The 8,751-nt window shown below is 41.1% G+C and overlaps 1 long non-coding RNA gene across 1 annotated transcript in view; it reads left to right on the forward strand.

The window, feature by feature from the left end:
- Window positions 1–3,884, forward strand: part of LOC109323337 — a 6,282-nt gene extending 2,398 nt beyond the window's left edge. Inside the window, exons 2-3 of the long non-coding RNA XR_002104624.1 lie at window positions 2,566–2,569; window positions 3,871–3,884. This is a non-coding gene — a long non-coding RNA (uncharacterized LOC109323337). The remainder of the gene's footprint in view (window positions 1–2,565; window positions 2,570–3,870) is intronic.
- The last annotated feature ends 4,867 nt before the right edge of the window (window positions 3,885–8,751 follow it).

The raw sequence follows: 8,751 nt of genomic DNA on the forward strand, positions 1-8,751 counted from the left end.
TACATCTATATCTATATCATTGTGTGCATGATATACAAATTAGTGACCTGTGTATATGTACTGAGTGTGTGGGTACTGACAACTGATTTTTGTCTAATTTTTGGTATGTATGTGCTTGATTGGTGATAGGTGTGCATGTGCTTAGACTGGTAATCTTGGATGCGTACATGCCTGAGTTGGTAGTGTGTGTGTATATACACCTAATTGATTTTTTTGGTGTGTATATGTGCAAGTGTGTCACACCCTCCCATCTAACAGTGCAATTTTGAGATCCTGAGAGTTGGTCTGGCCCCACAGGACAACAAGCATTGCAGTGAATACTGTCATCATTATAGGCTACTATGACCATATCAAACTCCCTGCTCACTCTGCACCGTCAAACTCATGCTATACTTAAGATATAGAGACGACATCATCATCATTTGGACTGCAATCTCTTTTTAATTTCCATCACCAATTCAGTAACCATCACCCCTCCATCAGATTATTTCTTGAGCACTCCAGCACCAACATGTCCTTTTTAGATATATGATCAATATCCAGAAGGGTAAAATAAAAACACCATATACAAGAAAGCCATGGACTAACTTACACATCTGCACAGAATCAACAAGAACCTAAACAGGCCAAGAAAGCTGTAATATACAGCCAACTCCCTCAATACCACCAAATTTGCACTAAGCAGAACACCCGTGATTGTCACATCACAAATCTCAAAAGGACTTTTACTCAACAAGGATATTCCTACAGAGAGATACATACCTATGTGAAAAATTGCTGGAGTACAAAAAGAAAATCCCCATGAATTGCACACCAAAATCCTCAAACAACTGTAACCCATACTAGTAGAAGACCCAGTTCTTAAAGAGATCTTCCCACCCTACCCTTTAAACAGGCACCAAGCCTTGGCAAGCTCATCACCAGAAGCAAACTTCCTATGGCCCAAAACACACTGAATGGATCCAGACCATGCCATGACAAGAAATGTAAAACCTGCCAACATATTTCCACTACTCCCACAATAAATATACCCCCCCAACAGAACCATCACCATTCCCAGATCTTATACCTGCACCTCCAGAAATGTAATATCTAGTGCTTTAAATGCCATGATGGAAAATATGTAGGAAAAACCAAAAACAATTGCATACTAAAATGAATGCACACTGAAAATCTATCAAAGACAAAGATACTCAATTACCTGTGGGTGCATGCATCGCACAAGACAACCACTCTCTCTCCAATCTCTCATTTCTAACCTTAAAGGGAATTTACAAAACACCTTTCATAGACAAACCTATGAACTGCATTTCATCAATCTACTGGATACAAAAAGCATGGACTAAATTTGGATCATGGACTACATTGGATTTATGGCACATTATAACCTGCCATTGGATAACCCCAAGCAGCTCTCTACAACTTACCATCTACATTCCATCACCAGGTCACCATTCCCCCCGACCTGTCTCTCACCTATTGTCTCTCACCCCCTCTGATTCCTCACTGCCACATATTTACATTTTCACTGGCCTGCATTCCTGCATACTTGCTTCTATCCCATCTAAGAGAGCACAATACACCTGTAAACTCTCTGTTTGCCCGAAGCAGAGTGTTTATATCCAAAAGCTTGCAAAAGTTTTTTCCAACTATTTAGTTCAAGGGTTTGGTTCTATTGTGAAGATGATCCATAGCACAGGTCTGGCCTATTTAAAAGATCATCTAGGCTAGGTGCAGATTATCTACTTACTGCAATACAAGTGTACAGAAAGTACTCTACAGCTGTAACCAAACAGACATTAATGGCACATGTTTTTAAAATGGCAGATCCTGTTTTAAGTTAACCCTTAATGGATGCGGTAATAGACTTAAGCACTTTAGGCTAGAGCACATTTTTTGAATGCCTGTACCACATCCATCATGCTTCAATGTAGGTCCCATTCTGCTGTCAACCTAGAGGCCCCTTACTGGATAGCTTGCTAGCTTCAGCTGGTTCTCAACTGCTATGAGCAAGTACTAACCCAGCCCCACCCCCAGGCTGTCATAGAGAGAAGACAGAAAAAGCTCTGTCTTCTCCCTGCACTGCTGGGCAGGGGTGTGGGGAAATGGAGCCTTTCTGCCATGCAGGCACCCCAGCTTGTTGGTTTTGGTCTTGTGGGGGGAAATTGGGTCCATGTGGCAGAGGGCCTCCATTCCCCCAGCTACAGCTAGGAGTTGCAGCTTGGGGCTGTGTCATCAGACTCAAGCCAGCATGCTGGGGGAGTTTGGGGGTGCCTGAGTGGCAGGGGGGGCCTGTTCCTCCCCTGCCCCAAGTTCCTATCATGGTGAAAAGCAGTGCAGCTACAAGCTGAAGCTCCTGGCTTCAACTGGGGGTGTGGATCCCTCCTGCCTTGTGGACCTGGCCCAGCTGCTCCCTCCCCATAACCTGAACCAGGAAGCTGGGGGAGCCCACACCTCAGGGCTCCATCCCCCAGCCCTATCTCTCCCTCCCACTGCTGCTGACACCCACCAGCTGGCAGAAGAATGGGGCTGGAGAGAGGGGCAACTCTAGTAGCCTCCTGGGAGGTGTGTAGGAGTGCCTTAGCTTACTCGTCTTGGCCAGTGCAGGCCATTTCCATGCCCCACAACCCCTAGGTCAGCTCTGTTCATTCCTGCACTAATCTAGGGTGCTTTGAGTAAAGGGTGATATTTTGTGTACTTCTGCCTCAGGGACCTTGAATGTCTGTACTTAGCCCTGAAGTTCAGGGAAGAAAGCCTCATCCAAAATATAATGGAGCTTTGTACTGCATGGTTAAAATTTAGTTGTGTAGGAGACAGAGCTTTCATAAGGACCCAGGCTATGGAACAAATTCACACAAGAAATATCAGTCATCATGAACTGCAGAAGAAACCTCTTTGGCCTATGTTCTTTTCTATAAATAGTTGGCCATCTGTGCATAAAAAATAAATGTACCAAGCCAAAAGACTATATACTGCATTCACAATCCTCCATCCAGAAGATTTATTTTGGACAAGTAGTATATATTAAATGTCATTACAAACTGAATGCTGAGATCAGTGGAATTACTCATGAAGTAATATAATTTTCCAAGTGAGTAATGGCAGCAGAATCATTGACACCAACTTTGGCAAAGGAACATTTACAACTTACACACATCCCCTTTCTGGGTTTTTCTTCTCTTTTTTAATGATCTTTTTATTAACTTTTCTTTACCTCTTTAATGCTTTAATCTTCTTTCCACACTTGCCAGCACCCTTCTTTTAATCTGCCTTGATGTCCATTCTAATTTTTCATTTTATGTCCTTTAATCTAATATTTCCTGTATTGCAGCTCAGCCAATATTTGTTTTGTCTAGGGACACATTAGACTTGAGTATTTAGCAATATCATCTTGAAAACAGTCCATATCACCTCTACTTCCTTTCTCAGAAGCCCTCAATCTGATCAATACTACTTATCAAGCCCCTCATGTGAATAAAAATGAGTTTCTGAAAAATTGAGCACAAGAGAATTTCTATTTGCTTAAAATAAAATGGTGGAATCATTTGTGTAAAATACAATAGAAGTACCTTGCATTTTTATATAAACAGGTCACCAACTGGGAAGAACTCCCCACCCTCTGACTCTTTTGTATCTAGAACTCTGCTTTCTGGTCATCTTATCTCTGGGAATAACACTTCCACAGTGAGCTGTGCTTTTGTAAATTTGAAAAGATAGCAATAAAGCACATCTGATAGAAGAAAACCCTGTGAGTATAATATAACACCAAGCTATATTAATTCATCTTTCCATCCTTGAAGGCTTGGAGGTAAAAGGAGGGAAAAGTGAGACAGCCTCTAGCATTCTCTCTCTTTTTCTCATGCCCTGCAGGTGTGTATGGAGGGATTTGAAATGTAGGCAGAGTTCTAAAAACTGCGGCAGGTAGGAGAGAAACGTATCTGCCGCATATTAATGCATATTTTTGTTGGGAGTCTATCATATTTAGGTTTATTGTATTTTCCTTGTGCTTTAACCCTTCAAAACAATCCTACATTGTGTTCACATTATTCCAATGCTGTAATGGCTGACAAAATTCATTAGAGTATAATTATATTAGTAAGTCCTTTATTAGGGAGAAGCAAATACTAATGATATGGTACTTATATAAGAAGACAGAAAGTTACTAATATAATAAAACCACATAGTCTTCTAGCATTTAAGTGCTTTCCTGACCACTTTGCATTATTTTTATGTTGCTTTTATGCCTTAGGGAAATGTAAGTAGGAGGTCAACAGTATGCTGGATCCTGATCATGAAAATGCATGGAAAATAAGGAGGGTGTAGAAGTAGATTCTAGTATGGAATCAATTTTAAACGATAAGGAAAATCAATACTTATATAGGGTCCTATGGTAAATAATAATGTTTTTCATATTTGAAATAATGACATCCTAGTCATTATTCATGTAGGGCCTAATTCAAAGCCCACTGAAGTTGATGAGAACCTTTACATTCACTTAAACTGGGTTTGAAATAAGATATTCTGTGTCCCATGTGCTGAGTAGCATTTCTTTTCATGAAATGTCTCACTGATCTCTGTAGAGCATCTGAATAAGAATTACCCAAGGTATGAAAGAGGTCTGTGTCCTTAATCGAGTTTCTTCAGTGTACTCTGTAGTACCTGATATGTTAATTTTCCATCCCTTCCCCTCCTTAATTAAAACATTTGGAAAATGATAGTTTTCAATATTTTTTAAAAAAAATCTATTTATGTCTACCTTATTTAAAGAAAAATAATCAGATAACATTTTACATGTAGAAGTAGAGCCATCACCCTAGATTTTCAGTAGCTGAATATCTCACCCCAAATGTTCACATTTAGTTGCCTAAAAATAGTCCACTAAATCCACATTCCGACATGTAAAGAAGGACCCTGTTCAGGAAATCCTTTCAGCATATGCTTAACTGATACCTGAATTGGGATCTGAGTTACCTGATTTTTTCAGCGATGTGGTGCATCCATGGCCCTCACTTCCTTCAGCAGAACTTCAGAGGTCCTCAGCATTTCTGTACGTCAGGCCACAATATTTGAATTATGGAATTTCTTGCTTATTAGAGTCCTGTTTATGGAGTTAAGGAGATAGAAAATAACTACTTCATCATAATGCCGCAGCCAAAGACTGAAAACAGAATCACTACAAAGTACAAATCTATCTTCCTATCAGTTTTTTAATACACTTTTAATTACTGCAACAAGCTGTTTTCAGCAGACACACTTGAAAAGGGGTATCTTTGAGCATGCAGCGAAACAGACAAGGCATGCTGAGAATTCTGGGACTTGTGGGAAAAAAATTCAGAATAGAGTTAATTAATTACTGAAATCAAAGTTCAATGAACCGGTAACAGTATTCACCAAGCGTATTAATGAAGATGAAATATTTTTAATAGGCTGATAATACAATATTAAAATTGCATAAAAACAAAACAAGGTTAGGTCATGGAAATTCACAGAATCCTTTTGTAGTATAACATACAACATGTTTTACTTTGCATTGTTTTTATGTACATGGCTTAATTCTTTTAAGTGCTAATGAGCTCTTTGACACTAGCTATCATCCCCACTGGATTTTTTAACATAATGTTTTCCCCTGCTAAATTCAGCTTCATGATCCAAGGGGAGAAAAGCAAGGATGAAATCTGGGCAAGTTCATCCTACTATAACTCTCTTCCCCTGGGTGCTACAGGTATATTTACACACGTAGACCTCACTCTTTAGCTGCAGAAACACTACACCTCCATTGATTTGATGTTACCAAATCAAATCATCCTGTGGAATACAAGAAAAATTCTGAAATAATTATACCCATGTTTCAAACACTCTTAATTGCACATCTGGTATAGTAAGTAAGGCTACATTTGCAAGGATAAAGCAGTTTAACTGATAGATCATTAGGTAAACAATTCCAACCTTGAGTATATTTTTCAGGTTCAGAGAGGTGGGAGGCCCAGTTCATGTGGTATGGGAAATTAATTCCAAATAAAAGCAGTGTGATACTATGTGCTTCTGACATCTAAATTTCTAAACTTTTCAACAATTTCCTTTTGTAGGAGCAAACAGTTTAAATATTTGATTTTCATCTCTCAGGTCTAGTCTTGCTTTATTATACTACTGACAGAATATTTGAGGAAATAGCTTAATATATGTGTTCTCAGACAAATATATTTTCCCACTCTTAAAAATATACTAACATGCCTGTGATTACCTGTACCTATTCATGTTGGAAAGGTTCCAGGGAGAGTTCACTTCCAAAGAGAACAGAATTTGAGAAATCATGTGGTCTAACCAATATGGCATTGACAGTGAAGCAAGACCATGAGTTCTGTTACTAGCTCTGAAACTTGCCTGTTGTATGAATGCAGTGAATCACTGCACCCCCTCCCCCCGCTGTTATTCATATATGCCCTGTTGATTTAGAAACTTAGAAAAATAGGACAAGAAGGGACTTCAGGAAATCATGTAGTCCGAGTGCCTGTTCAAGGCAAGATCACCTCTATTTAAACCTCCCTAACCAAGTGTTTGTCTAACCTCATCTTAAAACTTTTCAATAATAGAGATTCCACCACCTTTCTAGGTAATCTATTCTAATGCTTAATCACTCTTACAGTGATTGTTACAATTACATTATGATTAGCACATGCTAACTCTAAGGAATGTTAGACCATTCAATTTAGCATGTGCTCTGAGCAGTCTCATGTTAAGGGTTAATACTGTCTCCAGCACATACTGCTCAGACCTGCTGCTAAGGGTTGGGGAGCAGTGTGTGGCTAGAAGCTGAAATTCTGCTCCATGCATGTTCCCCTCCCTGTCTCCCTAGCCAGGGTATATGCCAGGAGGAAGGAGCCGCCCCAAGCTGTGTGGATCACTCCCCCACTGCCTGAACTCCCCCTCTGCCCCTTTCCTGCACGCAATCAGCCCCTCCACCCTCAGTTCCCCTTCTACCTCAGTCCTCCACCACTGCCTGGATCACCACCATGCTGCCTCAGGCACCCTCCTGATTACCCCTGTGATCACTCCATTTGGCCTTCTACCTCCACACTGCTGCCCTGCCATCCCAGTCAGCCATAGAGTGGCAGTGGCAGCAGCAGCGGCATCAGGGGGGTGTTCCCTTGCCCTGATTGCTCCTCAGCTCTCTGCAGCCCCCTCTGCCTCCATGTACCTGAATCTAGCTCGTGTTGGACCACACTGCAACCCAACAGCTCCTCATACTCTGCCCTGCCCACCCATTTATTCTTGCCCCTCCTTTCAGCTGTAGGGCCTGCCAGAGTCTGGATCTAGGTATGTGGGGGTAGAGAGGGCAATTGGAGTGGCACATGGGCAATTCAGGGGTGGAGAGGATGATCAGAGGCACTGGGGTGATCCAGGGGCTGATGAGGGCAGAATCCCAGAAGCTCCCTCTCTACCCGCTCCCCACCTCCCCCTCCCCTTCAATCCTTCCCCTCTCACCCTTCCCTTCTCCCCCTGATCCCCTTCACCTTTCCCCGGTGCAGAACCACAACCAGGATTTTTTGACTGAGTCAGCAACAGAGGTGTTATCCCCCACCTATGTGTTAGCTCAAGGTGCTGTGAGTAACACTGCTACTGTTCACGCTGTTGTCAAAATCTTGGCCCTTCCAGGAGCCCCACAGGTTGGATGGGCCAAATGTTTAACATACCTGATCTAGACTATATTTGCTTAGCTTATGAATGAAAATGTTATGGAACATGGTATTAAAAGTCTTACTAAAATCAAGGCATATTACATCCACTGCTCTCCCCCATCCAACAAAGTCTTTTAATGAATTCATATTTGCTTTTCCTGATCACCTTGTTCTCCTTTAGGTGCTCAGAAATAGCTACTTTGATTACATGCTCTAGATCTTTTGAGGTGTTGAGTTTAAACTGACTTCTCCCCCTTCTCCTTCATCTGACCCAGCACTCTTTCCTGCCTAGGCAGGACTCGATGACCTGTTGAGGTCCCTTCCGACCCGAACATCTATGAATCAGATCCTCTTTCTCTTTATCTTAGCCGATTCTTTGAGTACTCTAGCATGCATACTTTCTGGCACTGTTGACTTGAAAACATCTAGCTTCCCCCAAGTGGTCTCTACCCTGTTCCTCCACTACTCTAGGATGCTTATCTCCCACCCTGTCCTTGCTCCTAACCATTCTCATCATTTGGTAGTTAACCCTATTCATAAATATTGAAGTAAAGGAGGTATTAAATACTTTAGCTTCCTCAGTTTCATCCGTTATAAGATTGCCTTCTACATATGTTAAGAGACCTATGCTTTTCTTTGTCTTTCTCTTACTTTTGACAAACTTGTGCAATACTTGTTGTGCCTTTTTACATCTCTTACCAGGTTCATTTTAATTTGTAATCTGGCTTTTTGATTTTTATACCTGCAAGTATGTGCAATAAATTTATACTCATGGTTAGTAATATGGCCAAGTTTTTAGTTTTTATAAGACTCTTTTCTGAGTTTCAACTCATTGAAGCATTGGCTGTTTAGTTGGGCCAGTCTCCTACTGCACTTCATATCCTTTCTTCACAGTAGGAGAGCCTGCTCTTATGCATTTAATATTGCTTCCTTATGGAACAAAATGTATATTGTTAGCTCACCAGGACATGTGCTTTCTTACTATATGTGGTGCAACATAGATTTCATAGATTTCATAGACATTAGGGCTGGAAGGGACCTCGGGAGATCATCGAGTCCAGCCCCCTGCCCAAAG

The sequence above is a fragment of the Crocodylus porosus genome, unplaced genomic scaffold (genome assembly GCF_001723895.1).
Source record: "Crocodylus porosus isolate Cpor-Errol unplaced genomic scaffold, CroPor_comp1, whole genome shotgun sequence".
In the NCBI taxonomy this organism is placed as follows: domain Eukaryota; kingdom Metazoa; phylum Chordata; order Crocodylia; family Crocodylidae; genus Crocodylus; species Crocodylus porosus.